The sequence below is a fragment of the Caretta caretta genome, chromosome 5, assembly GCF_965140235.1.
Source record: "Caretta caretta isolate rCarCar2 chromosome 5, rCarCar1.hap1, whole genome shotgun sequence".
NCBI lineage: Eukaryota > Metazoa > Chordata > Testudines > Cheloniidae > Caretta > Caretta caretta.
This window is the reverse complement of record NC_134210.1, coordinates 18,517,037-18,537,776: the sequence shown is the minus strand read 5'-3', so window position 1 is coordinate 18,537,776 and position 20,740 is coordinate 18,517,037. Positions and strand designations below refer to the sequence as shown.

The 20,740-nt window shown below is 38.5% G+C and overlaps 1 protein-coding gene across 2 annotated transcripts in view; it reads right to left on the bottom strand.

Moving 5' to 3' along the window:
• Positions 1–20,740, bottom strand: part of DCC (DCC netrin 1 receptor) — a 948,489-nt gene that overhangs the window by 219,979 nt on the left and 707,770 nt on the right. The window lies entirely within an intron of this gene.

Genomic DNA, 20,740 nt, shown 5'->3' with positions numbered 1-20,740 from the left:
AAAACTGACTGCTACTTGGCTCTCCTATAATATATTTTTCTATTTGTCCTTGCTTGTGTTAGCATCTTCTGTTCTTTGTGTCTTTTCAGCTGTAATGGCAGTGTTACTCTCATTTACAATTTTGTTGTTCAATTTAAAAATTCTGTTTTTATTGCAAGATGTTTTCTAGTCAAAACAATTACAGAGCAGGCATTAGGTGCAGAGGACTAAGTGATAACAAAAACCAAAGAAATCAGTGTGGAATAAAATCCCTGGAAGGATTACAGAATTAAGACAAAATAAATTAGAGATGAGCGAATAATTCACAATGAGTAATTTAGCCTCCTTTCTGGTAAAAAAACATCCATGAAAAACTTGCAATTACCTCATATTTATTCAAAAAATCTTTGAAAAATGTTACTCTGATTTGATTATACACACTGCTTATCTGAACTGTGTAGATTTGCTGTGACTGGTCCTATGTTTCACATGGTATTGTTCCTGTTGCCTGAATGTGTGAGCACACAAACACTCCTGTTGCAAAGACTTGGATGTGCAAGTTTTAAATTTGGTTTCCACAGACACTGATATATGCTGTCCTCAAAGGCTCACAGAAAAGAAACACAGCCAGAGTAGATTCAGCTTGAAATGAATATGCAAGAAATGTTCTTACTTTTGTCGCCTAACTCTAATTAACACACAGGATGAAGCAATAGGACAACAGGGAGCTGATTCTGCATAGAGAGAAATAATTGTAACTTTTTCAAAAGCGACTAAATGATTAAGAAGTCTAGGTCCAATTTTTATATATAACTGAACATCAGGGATTTAGGTGCCTAAATCCCATTATTTTCAAAAATAACTTGGGTATTTGGATGCCAAAGTCATCTGGATGTTTTTGAAAATTTTACTTAGGTTTTTTTTTTTTTTCAGATAGATTGTTTTGTCATTAACATTTTCCACATTTAGTGCTCCTGTCCAGTTTTACTGAGCAATACTGGAGGGATATTATCGAAACTGATGGCCAAATATCTTTACTAGATTTTTAAAACTGGCGTTCAGGAGCAATATTGATTGATAAAGGCAGATAAGCATTGAGTCCCTCAGCCAGTGGTAACTACAGTATTGTAAATGTATATCTGAGGGTAGGTTCAAGCATTTTCACAGTGATCTCCAAACCACTTAACATTACTGAATTAAGCAGAACAGGACCATTGTTAAATAATATTTAAGACTGGAAAAACAAGAATTCTGTTTTGTGAAAAGATTTGAAAGTTTTCAATATTTGTTTTAATTTGACATTGGAAAAAAAAGTCTGATTTTTTTCATTAAAAAAAACCACAGGAGACAGACCCATTCCAGAACAGCCAACAGCCCAACGGTTAGGGCATTTACTTGCGGTGTGGGAGGAGAAATTGTTGAAAGAAAAGTGGTCAACTGCATTGCTTTTACAACATTATGCTTATTAAGATTGCTATTATACTAATCTCTCAAGAGTCAGTATTTTGAGGAGATGTATAAATTGGTTTATGCAACAGGTCAAATTAAGGAGAAATTGTGTTTAGAATCTTATTGCTGATTTAGTTATGAATATATCCTATTTGTTATCCTCAATAGGCATAAGCACAAAAGGATCAATATCAGTTAAAGTAAAAATAGAAAATTTACTGTAACTCACTGAACTGTAGAATCCAAACAGTTTTGACAGAGACAAAATAAACATTTTTACAAAAACCCAATTTACTAGTTTTTCACCAAAAATAAAAGTTTTAATATTAACTATATTTTTAAAGTCAACAACATGAGAAATAAAAGCATACTGGAACTGTTTCAGAGGGAAAGTCATATATAACACTTATGCTCCACACTGGAGTGTCATGGGGAGGTTATAGGCTGTGGGGCGATACCAATGGAGCGTTAGGAGTATAAACACACATCTTTTCTTAACAGAACAGGAGATAAAATAGTGATAAAATATACTGGGTGAAAACCACTTCCTGTATATAAAGCCTTAGTAATCAGCTCTAAACACGAGAAGTGTGAATGCCCTAGGGAAAATCAAATCTCCCTGTTTAGATTCTTAAGTTACATCCATCATTGTAGTATTTGAGTATCTGGAAATCCACCCCCTATGTGAGGCCTAAGCCTGGGGGCTGCAGTGCAGTGCAGTCCTCCATGACTGCTACTTCAGCCTATGGGCTAAACTAGCAGCCACAGTCCCTTTGTAATACACATGAGTGTCGGGACCATATGCGGTCTTCAACTGTCCTGCTCCCTCTAACAGTGCTGGCTTAGGCAAGACTAGCTTGGAGACCATCGGGAGCGCCCCACAGCCTATAACCTCCCCATGACATTCCAAGGTGGCGCATAAGTGTTATATATGACTTTGTAGTACAGGTAAATTTCACCCCCAGGGGTCCACCAGTTGGGCAACCCACTGAAGACTGACAGAGAACAGCATTTGGCTCATACTGTATGGGGAAGGATTAAATGCAGTGACCAAAATGATTAGTAAGTTGGATGACTGGAGGGCTCACTGGGTTGGTAATGAGATACGAAGTTTGTCTTCTATCCCACCACTCAAATCCAGTTTAGCGCCTGAGTTGCCGAAGCAAAACAACAACAACAACAAAAAAACGCTGGAGCAGCCAAAGCTGCAATATCAGGACAAATGGCATCCTGACCGTGCATCAGTTGGGACGTGGGACAAAGAACTAAAAATCGGGACAGTCCCAATTTTATCGGAACGTCTGGTCACCCAATGTAACTACTATCTAACAGCTGATCAGTTGCCCAGATGAAGTGAGTTGGCTGTTTCAATCTGCACCCAAAGGACAGGTATCCACATCACACACACAAAAATACTGCCACAATTAACACCTTTCTGGTTGCCTGAGAGCTCAAGAATGGGATGGGCATGGAGACTAAACTATTCTGTAGGTCCTAGAGGTGGTCACTACAGATCAGGACTCAGGCACGCTGGCAGGATGTGTGAGGAAGCTACTGGCAGGGTGTCTGAGCAATCTGCCTCCTTTCCCCAGTACTAAACAACTGGCTTTTAAAAAGATTCTATAATAAAACTAAAACCATGGCTCAGGGCAAAGAAACATAAGAACAATAAACCCATTTACATTTTCCAGCTGCAAAATGAAAAGTTTGAAGAATTCTAAATATTGTAATGCCATGGAGAATGGAAATGGATGGATGATATGTTATATTTTTCTTATCTGATTTTTATGCATGAAGATTTTTATTTTCTTGCTGAACATAGTCTCTCTAATTTATTTCTAGAGAGGAGGCTTTTAGCTTTTGTAAATTCAAAGATTTCTTCAGGCTGTTTGAAGACATGTCTTTTTCCAAGAACTCATCAGGCTTGCTAAATATTGCAGGTCACACTGTATTACAACCGTACCTGAGATTAGACTTAAACAAAACAAAATCCTTGTAGTTTCTTATATAGTTCAGCAGAAAGAATTTGGAAGAAAAATATATTAGAGCATTCAATAGTTAGCTCACTCTTCCCTGAATTCTAAAGGTAGGGTTTTTCAACCATGATGTTTACAAAAAACAACAAATAAATGTCACAGTTGTTCTCTGCATAACAAGCAGTCTTAGGCGATCCTATGCATATTTTTAGTGTGTTCAAACAATGTCACTGCACATGTTTATTCAGCATCAAGTACAGCAGTGCCCTGATCCTGATTGGGCTGTCTGGGGACTACTGCAATACAAATCATTCTTTTTTGCGGGGGGAGGGAATGGGGAAGAAGAGGTTGGGAGAGAATTTTATAAGTAGTGAACAAATCTCCAATTAAGATCAATATCTACTGAAGCATGTTAATAGCCACCAAGGACTCCAGAAATATGTGCTATGCTTCAATTTGATCTCTGGTTGTAATCATACCAATCAAAGAGCTGGCTGACTTTGAATCAGTTGAACTCTTTATCTTCTTGTCAATGAGAAAATTTTCCTTGTCAATTCCAATTTGATCCTTTGCCACATTTTATAATAGCAATGAGATCAGGCAATGTTTTTTTTTTTCAGGACATACATTTTATTTTTTATTCTTGAAATAGTTTGTATTTGAGCAATTATATTTTCTTAACAGAGCCATCATCTCCATCATGATTTCCTATTTCAAAGACTCCAGCTCATTTAAAGTTTTCCTTAGCCACAGCCACTTTTGAGAGGCAACTGATTCCACTTTAGTGTCCGTGTAACTCTTTCACCTAATTTCCAGTAGAGCTTTCAAGCAAAGTTTTGTCTCAGAGGACCCAATCCAGCACCCATGCAAATTAGTGGGAATATTTCCATTGCCTTTAACAGAAGTAATTTAAAGGACTTACCAGTAAGCCAGAGTCCTGAGCAGGGGCGTGGCCTCAACCAGAAGAGGCGTGGCCTCAACTGGAAGAGGCAGGGCCTTTAAATCAAGATTTAAAGACCCCGGGGCTCCGACTGTGGCTGGGAGCCCCAGGGCCTTTAAATCACTCTGGAACTATCAGCTGCAGAGGTGGCTGGGAGCCCCGGGGATCAGGGGCGAATTAAAGGGCCCGGGGCTCCAGGCCCCTTACCACAGGAGCCCTGCCGCCGCTACCCTGGGGCTCCGGCAGCAGGGCTTGGGTGGCGCTTTAAAGGGCCCAGGGCTTCCGGCAGCGGCCCAAGCCCTGGGCCCCTTAAAACACCGCCAGAGCCCTGCTGCTGCTCGGGGTAGTGGTGGCAGGGCTCCGGCGGTGCTTTAAAGGGCCCAGGGCTCCCCGTAGCAGCTGGAGCCCTGGCCCTTTAAATCACCGCCGGGGAAGCCAGTCCGGTACACCGGACCGGACCGGACCAGCTTACTTGCACTTCTGCAGGATTTACATCAGGATATTAGGAAGCTTGGAATTCAACCTATGCCTAAACCAGAAGTGCCTCATCCTCCATAGCACTACACCATTTTTTAACCAATGTGACTGTACCAAAGTCCAGAATAACAATAGAGTAACACTGAGGAGTATCAGGCCCCAATGTGGTTCATGGGGTAAAATCCTCTAAAATATAGATCAGCACGTACGGCCTGATCTAAAGCCTATTGAAATTAACAGTAAGGCACCCTTTGACTTCAGAGGTCTCAGCAGCTTGCTTGCTTGTATCCTGTCTCATGCAAAGACTCTTAAGGGGCTCGATCCATAGCCCATTAAAATCAGTTTGAGTCTAAATACTTCAGTACATTTTTAGATCAATCCCTAATCTTTTCATGGTTCATATGTAACCATAATAGAACTGGAAATACTTGGGGAGGTGAGATAGTGACTATAAAGGCCAGCTAAATAATGTCCTAATGAATAATTTCCACAGCAATTAAAAGTTAATGAATAAAGATACATTGACAGACAAGAGATAAAAAGGTAGTTGTAAATTCCTTGAGTGCTGCTGGAGTATATTCAAAAAACGAAGGACCTATAGCACTGCATAGATACTCTACAGACTTCAGAGATAGAGTAGCAACACACAAGTCCTACCAAATGAGTAAGAGTGACACTGTGTATAGCACCTGTTCATGAATGTAGCAAAGGGCTGACACAATGGTTAGCAAAATTTAGTGAAAAATATAACACAATGCTTAGAAAGAATCTTTAGAGTAAGCTTGAAGAGTCAGATGACCAAATCCATTAAAAGAGATGGCTATGTTGTCCACAATGTACTTAAATGCCTGGGAATGCAAAGCAGGCTTTGAGAGGTTGGACTCCAAAGACTAGAAAGGAATAAACATACTCTGATGTATGTCTGGACAGTCTTCAGTGCCATTAAATGACCAAAATAAATAAGCACAACCTTGAACAGCCTGCTTAGTAAATAGAATCATGGCATAATTAATGTATTTCATGAAGGAAGATACAAAAATATAGCAAATAATTTATAAAAAGCATATACCTGATTTAATGCCCAAGGGGTTCCCAAACTGTGACATGGTTACCCCTGGTGGTACATGAGCTCAATGGTCCCATTCATTCACTTCACAGCAATTTTTAAGAAGGTGATAATTGAAACAATAAAGTGTGGGAACTGCTGAATGGCAGCAAAGCAGCTTTCCCTCTGCTGATGCTTCAGTGGTTTACCTCCCCTGTAATCTTATTTTATTCTGTTTTTCCCTTCCCAAACCCATTGTCTTCCAAGCAATAGCTGGCTGAATAATGGAACTTGCCAGTTTTATACACTAGTGCAAAATGGGGAAGGCCCCTGGTCAAGATTTGAGAGTTTCAGTTACTGTGTGAATTTCAGACTTAGCAGAAAGTCACCACTGACTTGCCCAAGGAAAATATGGCAGATAAAATGCATTTTCCCCCCTTGCAAAGAATGAAGAAAAAGGGAATAATGGAGTGTAAGACTAACCCACTGTTCATAGTGTGTTTCATGCCCCGCTCACCCATGCCTAGCCAACAGAGGATATTAGCCTGTTAAAGCTGACAGCTAAGGGACTTGGCTCTTTAGATCAAATTGTAGAGGCTCATGCTTTTAGCTTTGGAGAGCCTGGCGGTGACCTTACAACAGTGGGGGCTTCTCTGAGATCCGAGTTGCTGGGGACCTCAGATTGTTGTATCAAGATTCCACTGTCCAAGAGAAATATGCAACTCGTTGTTCAGTGAAACTCATCCCTCTCTGTGCTGAGCCACAGAATATATGAATTTAATATAGCGGGGAAAGCCTCACCTTTCCTAGCACGCAGTTGCTAATGGTCTTCCAAGGGTTCATTAGTTCCAACACTAAGGTTTATGGGACAACTTTTCTCCTAAGCTTATGCAGTTGAGTTTCCCAGTTCCTGCTGCACTATATGGAATGGAGTAGTCACGTTCTAAGAAAGCTCTTTACTGGGAAGGTGACCAGATAAGGGAGAAGTAGACATACAGTGTCTCCATCAAGGTTTAGAGGATGCAACAGAGCAGTCCACCAGATACCAAGAGTAAGGAGTCCGAGAGAGCCAGCTCTCTTGAAAACAAAAATAGGTAAGAAGAAGGATCCCAAGCTTGAGTGGCGTGGCAACTGCAGGAGATAACTATGTCAAGAAGGAGTGGGCATTCTTCTTAGAAGCACTGCTTCTTTGTAGAAGTCTTGGTCCTAATTCTCCATGGCCCTGCATCTTGTGGAGTCATTTACACCTGTGCAAAGTGTAAAATACTTTTACTAAAGTCCTTTATCCCTGTTTAAAATACTACCTTCTAAGAGCTTTCCATTTATTTACATCAACGTCAGCATTCTGCACTGACTTTGCACATTTCTTATGGACTACACTAGATTCAAGGCAGTGGAGAATCAGGTTCCTTACATCCAATAAAATCAACAAGAGGCTGATTTGCTGCCAGATATTGCTAATGGCCCCAACAGGACTCAGTTCACAGATAACTTGAGAACAGAATCCTCTAAGATTCTAATAGTTCTGTCTGCAACGATTTAGGAATAGCTGTGAGCTTTGCGCCCATTTCTGTTGCCAGCACATGGAACCTTTGGAACTGGAAATTAGACAATGCATCAGCTACATGATTGAAGTACATAACTGAAAAGTATTCTATGACTATTTTCCATGGCATAAATATCTTGACTAGCTATGAGACTGATTTTGATTAAGGGGGTTGTTTATTCTCAGTCTTGAGTACAGGTTTATTATCTAAATGAAATATGACTTTTTATCCTTTATCCCCCAAGTTGCACCTCTATACAAGACACAAAAATTGAAGAACATATAATCTCTTGTAATTCCCAGTTTGCCACAGACTGTTGACTGCTGTGCAGTACACCATGATTCTCAGCAAAGGAGAGGACAAAAGAGGAAATCAGACAAAATAAAGCAACCACCCCATTTCCAAATGTTTGTCCATTTCTAGAACCAAATCTGAATCAAATGTTTTTGAAAGTTCTGACATATTTCGCTGACTCCGTTTTAATATTCATTTTCCTTTCTGTGCCTCTGAACTAACTTCTGCTCTGAATGAAAACCGAAAGTAATGGAATGCTCACAAAAAACACCTTTGGGAAGGTCTGCAGGCAAGTTTTGCAAACACAAGAAGTTGAACTATCGCAGGCATACAAGTGTTTGCCTCAGCTAGAAGGCAGTGTAGTCTGGTGGTGAGTGAAAGGAGGTTGTAGTCAATACCGCAGGGTTGTTTCTGCCCCACTCTGCCTCTTGGTCATTGTGTAATCTCAGGGGAACCATCCAACCTCTGTGCCTCAGTTTACCCCTATGTAAAAAGGGAATAATAGTAATACTCAGCTTTGTAACAACGCTTTGAGATCCTGGGGTTTGATGCATTGTATTACTACCATCCAAACCTAAAGCATAGCTCCTAACATTTCATCGCTATAATGAATTCCAAAATTCCAGAATATTATAACATGTAGCTCAAGCAAATAAGTACATCCACTTGGACTGAAACAATCACTCTGTATTTCTTATGTTTAAAGGAGATCATCTGAACCATCAAACTTAGATGTTAGGTTAGATGAGTGACTTAAAATAGAGAGATTTTGGCAATGTGTCTGATAACTTCTTTACAAACTACCTTTTCCAAAGCCTGCACAGGTGTAACAGATGCCTTCAGCATAAAATCTCTATGATTCAAGATATCCGAGAAGAAATTTCACTGGCTATTTTACAACTATCTACTCAAGGTCCATTTCCAAGGGTCGGTATAATCATCATCATCTGTCTTCTGTTAATGAGATTCTTAGGTATTGATAATTCTTTTAGATGGTACAATGCTTTCTTGATATCATCATTCTTAGCTGGATCTATAAATGCAATATACGGATATAGTGTACTCTCCTTATAAACAACTTGAATTGAACCTGCCCATTTGAAGGATATTCAGAAGCCTATGGGCAAGGAATTACCAAAATAATATTAGACACTGAACCACATACCTAACAATTCAAAGTCCTTGGGGGACACTGGCAGTTGTCAAAACATTAATTCAATACTTTTTGAATGTTGATGCTGAGTTGCCTAATGATACAGCACTCAGTTATAGTTAGAGGAAGCCATTATCTGATGTGCCTTCCAGAGATGATACATGACAGATGTAACATGTATTTTTCCAAACTCCCTTTTTGGCACCAGGCCATTGGCAAAACAGTTAGAATTTGGACAAGAGAAATAATATTTCTAAGCTTAATATATTAAATGTTCTTGTTAAAAATGCTTCAGTCTTCATTCGATGCATTATATAATTAAATGACTTGGCTTTTTAGTTAAATTGCACCATAACCTTGGAAGCCATGTGTGCATGGGTGACAGTGAGATACTAACTAAATAGATTTAGAAAATACACGTATAAAGCTAAACCTAAAGCTAAAGAAATTAAACCCATATAAATAGCTAGAAAACTCATTAACAGATTTAGAACAAAATATTTGAAACACGGTATAATAATGCCACCCTGCTACTGAAACTTTTTCAGTGGCATAAGTGCAAAGAATATTTACCAAGAGAATGACCCACAAATGGTGTAAAGTGTAAAGTGAGAAACAAAAGATATGTTGACTTACAGACTATCAGCAAATTTCTCCTTTTTAAAGGTTAAGCTCAATGTTCATTGCTGTTCTTCCCCATAAGTAATAGGTTTAAAGGTTAAAGAGCTCCTGCGATGCAGTCCTCTTCATAAGCAATATATTTAAAGGTTAAACCCATATCCTAGGGGTCGCCTCTCTAAATAGTGGTGACAATCATTGTTTTCACTTTTTTGTGTTTTTAAATATTCACTTGACTATTTTATAATACATTTTATATTTGCCCCTGGATCTCATTAAAGTTTATTCATGTCGTCATGGGTCAAAAATCTGCTGAATATTTTGAATGTTTTCAAAAACTAGTTCCCATTTAATTTTATTTTATTTTTACTCTCTGATAGTTCTTCATTTTGCAAGACTGGAGTAAACATTTTATCTTTCCTCCAGTCTCAGTTTTAAAAAAAGCAGCTCACCTTTAGAACTTGTTTCTAATAAGAATATTACTTTGCATTTATGTAGCTCTTCCCAGCTTGTTAGTGTTTTAGAAACAACAGTTAATTAAATGAGTCAGACACACACCACAGCAACCTCTGTGCTAAGTTCCAGCCTAACTACCCACCCAAACATTCCTACATCCTTTGATATAAAAATGCTGCATTGTAGAAGCACAGGACAACATTTTCAACTGGGGTGACTAAAGCTAATCACTGAAATTGGTGACTTGATTTGCAACAGTAATGAGCTCCCACAAGCTTCCACTGACTTGCGTGCCTTAGACAAGCCTTCCTACTGGAGACACAGCTCATATAGGCAAAATATATACCAGTTACAAAATAAGCTATACTGGCAAAGGGACCTTTCCCCCCTCCAGCATTATTATATTTACACTGGTACTTTTGCTGGCATAGGAGTGGTTAGGAGTGTGATTTTTTTTAATATTCCTAACCAACATAGCTGTCTCACCAGACCTCGACTTGACCATCTGCAAAATGGGGATAACTGCTGCTTAGTGTAGCTACCTGACAAAGGTGATGTGACTGAATTCTAATTAGTTCCTGATCCTAAGACCCTCCACTCCCTCTCAAGTCAATGTATGTGAAAGGCAGTCAGCATCTGGCAGGTTCAGGCCTTAATAGATGGTCAGTGCTTTGTGATCCTCAGATGAAATAAGTGTGCAGTGTAAGTGCAAGGAATTATCATAATTGCTTAATACTCTACTGCAGTGGTCCCCAAACTTTTTCAATCATGCCCCCCCTTACCTGGTCTGTACCGCGACCCTCTCCCCCAGGAGCCAGGACAGAATGTGGGCAGAGTGGGGCAGGACAGTGGAGGGTGAGCCGTGCTTGGGGCAGGACAGGAGAGCCACCGGTACCCCTCTCACTGGAGTTGTCCCTGAGTGCTCCTTGAGGCTCCAGCAGCAGCTGCTTCTGCTCTTCCCACCCCCTGGTGGCAGAGGCCAGTTACTGTGGGTAACTGGACTTTTAGTGTGCAGGCAGCTGGGACTGGTTCCAGAGCAGAACTGGGAGCAGAACTGGGCTGGGTGGCACTCTCTCCCCGCCTGGGGCTGGGCTGGGCCCACCATGTCCTCCCCAGATGTTACTTTGTACCCCCATAAGGGGGCACACCCCACACTTTGGGAACCACTGCTCTACTGGGAGGTGTTCAGACACTACAGTGATGAGTTCAGTGTAAGAACCAAAATAGAATATAAAAGAATAGTATAGAATAGTATACCTGCCTCATTGCTTGGGTTCAGCTGGCCTTGCAGACAGCTAGTGGTGGAGATGCACATGCTACTTCTGGTCCAACATCAGGTAGCAGAATGCATGGAGGTGGCCAGAGGGGAGGAGCAAATATGATATATGCAGATTCAGGGCAAGGACATGGCCCTCCACCCCCAATCATGGTAACCAGTGGAATGCTGAGCCACCATAAGCAATTCCTTGGTGCTTTAACGTAAAGGACAAATTCATCCTAGTAATTTCACCCACTCAGTGGCATTAAAACAGGCTGTGTGGCCTAATATGTCAATATTGTAAGAATGGTTTGGGATGGATTTACATGATATTTCAATGCAGATTTCATAGGAAAGTAATTTTAAACAGTTGAACTAAATGTGTTGTGATAGACCTGTTCATCCCTTTACTCTGCTACAGTATATAAATTCCCTTCAGTACAGAGCAGTCGCCAGACCCAGATGCCAAGCAATGAAAAAAATATTTTTCCACTGGCAAATCTGGCTCCTGTGAGTCTCATGTATGTCACACTGTATCCCACGGCATGGTTCTGATGTCTGCGTCTCTTTAAGTAGCAGAAATTAATTCCAGGAGCAAAACCAGAAACAGAAAAAGTGCAATAGCATTTTAGAGTTACAGCGTTTAAAAATGGTGGCAGCCACAGTTGCATGGAAATGATATGAACAAAGGGAGGGCACTGGCTTGGAGGACTAGAATTCCACACAAAGTGGGTGGTGTGGAAATAGGCACAGAGACATTTGTAAATGAAGCAGGCTAATGGTGCATCAATGCTGGCATCATTGGTGAAGCAGCAGCAACACAAACTTACTGTGCATAACAACCCAAATGGGTCCTATTTCCAGGTTTGGCACTCATTGTGACCATGGGCAAGTCTTCTAGCCCCTCTGTAAAATGGGGATACCAATACCACTCACCAAGCTCTGAGCAGCGTTGCAAGACTTCAGTAAAAATTTGTTATTATTTATACAAAACAACAGAGGTGCCCGGTGCTTTACAAAGGAGCTACGTACATGAGTAAGTAGCACTCAGGGTGAATATAAGTTGTAGAATTGGATTTTAAATTAGACAAAGGAGTGGGAAGGGAAAGAGAAGCAACAAACTTTCATGTGATTTTTTTTTTAAAGAAAACGTTTAAAAACCCATTCTGATATTTCTGAACTATCTGTATTGTAGAGTGTTGTTTTTTGTTTTGTTTTTTTATAGGGCCCATCACCCTAAGGGCTCTTTTTCATGACGAAATGTTATTCTGATTGAACATGGTTAAGAATCAAGTTAGCAGACATGATGCTGACTACAATTTGTCCTTCCCTAGGTTGATCAGAGTCAGGCTCAACATTGCGCCAGACAACCATCATGGAACCCTTACTTCTTCAGGTTTAATCATGATTAGCTGACACAGTGCTGAATGTGATTTGCCCAGGTCTACCCTGACTACAAAGTCATGCTCAAAATCATATTAACGAACTTGATTCTTGATAATTGTATTCAAACACATGAAAATTTTGCAGTGTTGACCAGCGCTCAGAGTCATATGAGTTGGAGGCAAATCATCAAGCCACAAATATATGGCTGGTGGTGAAAGTAAAGTAATTTGCTAAAGGCAGTGGACCTGATTCTCCACTATTTTGCCCCTTATGTAACCATTTAAACCTTTGCAAACTAAGGACAAAGTGACTGTAAGATGCTATCACCAGTTTATGTAGATATTTCAGATTTGGTAACATTTCACTTCAGTTTTGCCCTTTGTCAAATGACCGTACCAGGCACAAAGCAGGGGAGAGTGGGACTCATTGAGTGCTAAGTATTATAATTATTACTACTATAAAGTAAAAGAGAATATTCAACACTTTTGCAAATAAAACATTCAAAAGGATATTCCATTATCATCATCTGTTTATGCCAGCCATTGTCTCCTTCAGCATGGCTGCAACAAGAATCTTATGCTTGTCTTAACTTAAATTGATGAGGATGATCATATTGAAGAACATTCTTCTGAACTTTTCATATACAGTTAAACAACTTATATCTTTTCACACTTTATTAACTGTGTGAATTTTATTTGGGATAAGATTCTGCAAACAGTACTTGACAGAGTACTTATTATCATAAGTAGCCCCAGTGAAGTCACACTATGCCTTTGTGATAATAAATCTTTGATGGATCATTTGTGGGTCTTACTGTTGTAAATATTACACCCTAAGCATGGCTGGGTCTGATTCTGCTCTCAGTTACATCAGTATAAAAGTGGTATAACATTGAGTTTCTTCTGATTTATATTGGAATAAGAGAAGAATCAGGCCTGTTACCCTTTATCTCATCTTTGATTCAGAGGAATTATTACATTCCCGGTTCTAAGACCCTTAACTATATTGTGCAGTGCCTTACTTCACAAGCAGTCCCAGTCACTTCAGTGGAACAACTTGTGGATGATAATTATTAATAGTAATATTGTAGAGACTAGGACACCCAGTCAGAGGCCAGGACCCCCCTTGTGGAAGGTGCTGTTCAACCAGAGAACAAAAAGATAATCCGTGCCCCAAAGAGTTTACAATCTAAGTAAAAAGCAAGAGACAACAGGTGGCTACAGACAGACTGATGGGGGAGTAAAAGGAAAAAATGAGACAATACTGGTGAGCATAATAGGCAGTGGTCTCAGCACACCAGCTTATTGTTAATTTTTTTTGTAGGCATCACAGCAAAGGAGATATTTAAGGAGGGATTTGAAAGAGAAGAATGGGAAACATGCCTCTATGTTTGCTGTACAAATCCTTGATGCTCCTCTCATACAGGTCTTTTGAAGTACCACACAGATAATGTAGACATTGAAATATAATACAACTACTGCACACCTTAGTGGCTTTAAAACTGCAAATATACTAACAGGCATCAAAGTTTCTGTGCATCAGAGAAAAATTCAAAGACCGTATTGTATTAAAAAAGGCTCCATTATAACAAAAATCAAAACAAACAAACCAAAAACAGACTGAAGTATTTCTCTTCACATAGAAGGGCTCTGTTCAGACTAAAGTACTTTCCATTTTAAAAACAAAATAGAACAAATATCAACTTAATGGCTATTGCCTCTCAGCTAAAATAGCAGCTGGTCTGTCAAAGAAATCAGACTGGAATTCTGAAGTGTTTAGATCCAAGACAGGTCTCTTTCGCTCTCCAAAAGAAGAATTTCTTATAATTTTTACCCAGAGCTAGAGTTATGTAAAGAATTTCACACATATCCTCTCCCACAAGAATAACTAAGCACAGTATTATACCAAGTAACTTGCTTTTAAATTAACTTTCTTGGCACATGGCACATTTGTGTAGGTGGCTCATCCTACTGACATCACATTATGAATGCCACAGGTTTTGTTTTCTTCTCCAAGATTTCCAATTTTGTCAGTAAATATGAAAAAGCACAGAGCTGTATATAACTTTATGGTCAAACACTGTTCTAGGATGATTGCTATCTCCCACTGACTAATGAAAGAGCTGCCACGCGCAGCTCTGAGAGCTGAATTTGAGCCCATGTAGAAGTTAAACTGAAGGAAATACACACACAAACACTATAAATGCTTATTTTTTGTAACACTGGGATACCACAATGGAACATGCATTAGTAGAAAAAGAAGATCTGGAACAGTCAAATATTATGTGTAAAGAAGTTATGAAAAAAAATTTCATGATAAGATAGACTTTTGGCCACTTAAAAGAAACACAGGCAGTTGTGATTACGGCTACTGATTGGCTATGAATTGCCACACACAGCTCATCTAGTCTCCGATAAAACATTCTATGATTTTTGTTACTCTGTCTTCCAATAACCCTCAGCCACTTGCTTATCTCATCCCCCTGTAATATCTTGTATTTTAGATTGAAAGCTATTTAGGGGCAGGGACTGTTTTTTACTATTCAGTACCTAGCAAAATGGAACCCTGATCTGACTGAGGCCTCAAGGCACAACCACAATATAAATGTTAATAATAATAATAATACTCCAAAAATCTTCTATGTAATTAAATGTTTATATCTCCCACCACTGAGGAAAAATATTATGAAGCCAGAAATCTTATTAAAGTCAGCATGAAGTTTAAACAGGTATGGGACGTGTTGAAGCAGGTTATTTTATTAGACAAGGTTGCATTATGAAGCATAGTTGCCTTGTGCAATATTTAAATAACAATTTGGGAACTGTGCTGGAATAAAGTTCAGCTATGTTTTTTTTTAATTTAATCAATTTGTGAAATGGAAGTGTTTAACTGAACTAATTCTCAGTGACTACTGTCAGGTTAGAAGAAAAGAAAGAATGATCAGGACAAAAGCTGACAGAGCGTAGTGTTATATTTTAGATCGTTGCAAAACCGAAGCGATAAAAGAAAAACATTACAAAATTCATGCAGACTTTCACAAGACTGGAAAATAATTGTAAAGTTCAATGGGAGTTAAATTATGTCTTGGCAACAAATGCCACAAGAATCATATTTCTTAGCTATAAACAAATGCATTTTAAACACAGTCCATGAAACCAGTTCTTCTGCTTGATTAACTTTGTTTTTCTAGATTTAGTGAATTAACTTTTCTTTTTACTGTATTAAGATTGTTCTTCAAAAAACAACCCACATTTAGAAATCTATTCTAGCTTTTTCAAACAGTGCTCTTGTGTAGATATACATGTCTACCAATGTACTTTCTAAAGGTTGCGGGCTTTAATGATGGACAAACATTAAATGTTTCAGAAATTCACTTTGGGACCAATAAGCACTCAGAAGTTGAGATGCACACTCTTGGAATCACTCTTTTTGAATGGATTGCTCGTCAATGGTGCCATACTGATAGCTCTAGGAAGCAGAAATTCCCTATTAACAGAAGAACACTTCAGGGACTATCCACAGAATATTTCCCACACTTCCCTGCCAATGTGCATCAATCTTGACATAGTGGGAGGGCAGTTCAGATTCCATATCCAGCATTCAATCCTTTGCCTTCAGTCTCTTCAGATTGCCAAAAAGTGTGCATGTTACCGGTCATTTGGTTCTGTGATATCGAAACTTGGCCACCGTGAAAAGAACTGGGATAAATTTGTTTTGCATGGGCTACAGCACAGCAGTCCTGTAGGCCATGATTCAGCAAAGCACTTAAGCATGTGCATTAATCCATCCCCATTTAACAGAGCATTTAAATATGTATTTTAACATCCCATTGAAGCTTTATGCTTAAATGCTTTGTGAATCAGAACTAGAGTAGCACCTTCTGATTATGCCAGATATAGAAAACCTAGAGATAAAAGGCTCTATCCTTTAGCAATAGAAACATAAATATCATTGCTATAGGAACAAACAAAAATAACTTTAAAATGGACTTAGTCCTCCCCATTTCTGTGTAGCATTATTTCCTACAGCATATTTTCCTGTTTTTGTTTTAAATGTCTTATCACTGAATGATCTCTACATAAGGTCACCAAAGATTACCAGCTGCTCTGTGACATGTGTCTTGAGAATAAGTCAAAGATGCACACAAAGGTTTGGAATGAGATATTTCTATACAGCATTGCCCGTGGGTACTATATGTAGGAGGGTTTAAAAAGTGGAGAGTAGCACTTTTTTTAAAATACAAATTTGCATTCAAGAGAACAAGAGATGGAAAATGGAGATCAGCATGACTGAAATTTAAGTTCATAATTAACATGAGATTGCAGAAGTGTTTCCAAAACAGTAAGTTCATCCTTATTAATGAGCTTTTGAATTGACCTGTTGCTTAAGTGTCAGTGGTGCAAAAGGAAATGTCTGAAGGGCATGTTCCATTAGACCACCTGTAAATACAGATTTCACACATGGACACTTTTCCATTATGTCTGATGGCTGCTGAAATTGATAAAGTATGTATGCACATTTCTTTTAATGCTCTGAAGTGTCAACTTCAGGGTCTAAATGTACTTCCTATTGCAATGAGTTACCAAAAAAAAATTTATGTTGCTCCAATAAAACAGGGAAAAAGAACCTCCCAAACACACAGCATAATAAAATAGTACATTGCTATTTATATAATATAATGCTAACAGAATTAATACCAAACATATAAAATATCAAATGGAAGAGACATCATCAACAAAAAGTATGACTACAGTGCAATCAGAGGCATGACTGCAGCACACATAAATCTGAGCTAGCTTTGATCTAACTAGCTCGAATAACAACAATGTAAGTGAAGTGACGGCAACGAGGGGTAGCAGCACAGGTTTTACAAGCACACCAGGGACCCTGGGTATGAATTCATGTGACCAACCAGTGCTGGAACTTCACTGCTATTTTTAATTGAGCTAGCTAGATCAAAGCTAGCTCAGGTATGTCTACACATGCTTCAATCACACCTCTGAGTGAAGTGTAGACAAACCCTAAAGGCTTGCCTACACAGCAAGCTACTGCATGGCAAACTGGTGCACAGTAACTGGCCATGCAGACAAGCCTTTAGTGATCTCTTGGATTTAATTGACATTTATGCCATTATGAAGGAATTTATTTGTCAACAAATATATTCATAAAATTAGCAAGATGGAAATAGTCATACACAGGACATAGAAACACTGCAAGCCGTGTATGTTGAACATAATTTCCTGGTGAGAGTTTTTCCAAAGGGCACATTTGCCTCTCTGTCTTCTAAGTGATTGTTTCCTTTGGTGATCAGTTATGATTTGGGATTACCTTTCAATTGTTCACCTCGGCTGCACTGACAGTGCTGTTGGCTGAATCCTGAATGAAAAAAATCACTACTTAAGATGTTTTACAGATACCTTTCTCCCCTTGCCTCCACCATATTTTTTCTACATTGGATTAATTCCGTTGCTCAGTTACAACTTCTCAGTTGACAACCTTAAAATATCTGAGCAAGAGCTGGGTTTTGTAAAACTGATCAGTGATTTTATTCACTGCCTGTGGGTCTGTTTTGTCTTCGTAAACTAGTATGGCTTCTTATTGCGATTTCTATAGGGGCATGTACAGTGATTGTTTTTATGAGCTAATAAGTGGTTGGCATCAGCTGGTATTAATTCTTGTGTGAAGATCAATTTAACCCTCAGGAAATTAATGTAAGTCAGTCTAATATGTGCTAACATCTCATGTCCACGTTGAAAGGATTAGATTAAAGAACGCCCATTAGGAGATGGTTGAAATTCTGAATTTCTGTCCTGTAGGAAATTCCATGATTTCAAAATGGGTATCATCTCCAACCACTTAGTAAAGGAGAAATGTCAATTTTTTTCATGGAACAAATTATTCCAAATATTTCAATATTTCATTTTGACCTTATCCAAACATTTGGATTCAATAAGATGGAAAAGTTCCATTTCCACTTTATTATTTTGACATCTGTCTTATTTTCATATAATATAAAAGTTGAAACAATAAAATCCAAATCAACCTTACCAAAGCAAAACATTTAGATTTTATTAAAATGAAACATTTTGATAATTTTCCTGATAAAAATAGACAAAAATCAATGTTCCCATTAAATGTTTCAATTTTATCTGATCAGTATTTTTTTGATGGGAAACTGTTCTGCTGGCAAATTTTTGACCAGCTCTGGCGCCTCATGTACAGTAGAATTTCATACCACTAGGACAAAACTCATCTGTTCAGGCTGTTTCCAGATTGTGGAGAAAACTCCAACAGGAGCTGAGAACCATCAAAAACATCACGCCCCTCTGCTCAAAGTGCAAGACACACTTCTTTGACCTGCCTTTTCTAATACAATCATAGAGGAGCAGATAATACATGTTTATTAGGACTGTCGATTAATCGCAGTTAACTCACGCTATTAATTCAATAAATTATTCATGATTAAAAAAACTAATTGTGATTAATTACCGTTTAAACCATACCGTTAAACAATAGAATACCAATTGACATTTATTAAATATTTTGGATTTTTTTCTCCATTTTCATATATATTGTGTTGTAATTGAAATCAAAGTGTATATTAGTTTTATTATAAATGTTTGCACTGCAAAAATGATGAAAGAAATAGTATTCTTCAATTCACCTCATACAAGTAATGTAGTGCAATCTCTTTGTTATGAAAGTGCAACTTACAAATGTAGATCTTTTTTGTTACATAACTGCACTCAAAAACAAAACAATGTAAAACTTCAGAGCCTACAAGTCCACTTAGTCCTACTTCTTGTTTAGCCAATCATTAAGACAAACAAGTTTGTTTACATTTACAGGAGATAACGCTGCCCTCTTCTTATTTACAACATCACCAGAGAGTGAAAACAGGCATTTGCATGGCACTTTTGTAGCTATTTACATGTCAGATATGCTAAACATTTGTATGCCCCTTCGTGGTTCAGCCACCATTCCAGGGTACATGCTTCCATGCTGATGATGCTAAATAAAAAAGGTATGCATTAATTAAATTTGTGACTGAACTCCTTGGGGAAAATTGTATGTCCCCTGCTCTATTTTACATGGATTCTGCCATATATTTTACGTTATAGCATTCTCGGATGATGACCCAGCACATGTTGTTCATTTTAAGAACAGTTTCACTGTAGATTTGACAAAACACAAAGAAGGTACCAATGTGAGATTTCTAAAGATGACTACAGCACTTGATCCAAGGTTTAAGAATCTGAAGTGCCTTCCAAAATCTGAGAGGGACAAGGTAGGGAGCATGCTTTCAGAATTCTGGAAAGAGCAACACTCCAACGCGGAAACTACAGAACCCAAACCACCAAGAAAGAAAATCAACCTTCTTCTGGTGGGATCTGACTCAGATAATGAAAAAGAATATGCGTCGGTCCGTACTGCTTTGGATTGTTAGCAAGCAGAACCCATCATCAGCATGGAGGCATGTTCCCTAGAATGGTGGTTGAAGCATGAAGGGACATATGAATCTGTAGTGCATCTGGCACATGAATATCTTGCGACACCGGCTATAACAGTGTGATGAGAATGCCTGTTTTCACTCTCATGTGACATTGTAAACAAGAAACGGACAGCACTATCGCCTGCAAATGTAAACAAACTTGTTTGTCTGAGTGATTGGCTGAACAAGAAGTAGGACTGAGTGGACTTGCAGGCTCTAAAATTTTACATTGTTTTATTTTTGAATGCAGGGGTTTTTTTTACATAAGTCTACATTTGTAAGTTCAACTTTCATGATAAAGAGATTACACTACAGTACTTGTATTAGGTGAATTGAAAGATTGAAAAGCTAAGGGGACAATAATAAATAGCTATTTACATTTTCAATTTTTTTTTAGAGTCAACTATGTGTTTTTGTTTGTTGAGACAATGAGAATGAACAGAGCAAGACAGGGAATCAGGGAGTTCTGTTGAATGGCCCTTTGCAAGTCACTTAATAGTTTCCTTGTCTGTAAAATATTAATAATTACCCTACTTTGTTAAAACCTTTGAGATTTACAGTGTAATAACAATAATACTTATAACTTACAAAGTGCTAACAATGAAGCACATTCTTAAGCAGGCTGAAGACTCGATTGTAAAGTAGTCTAGGATTTATTCCTCACTTTGCT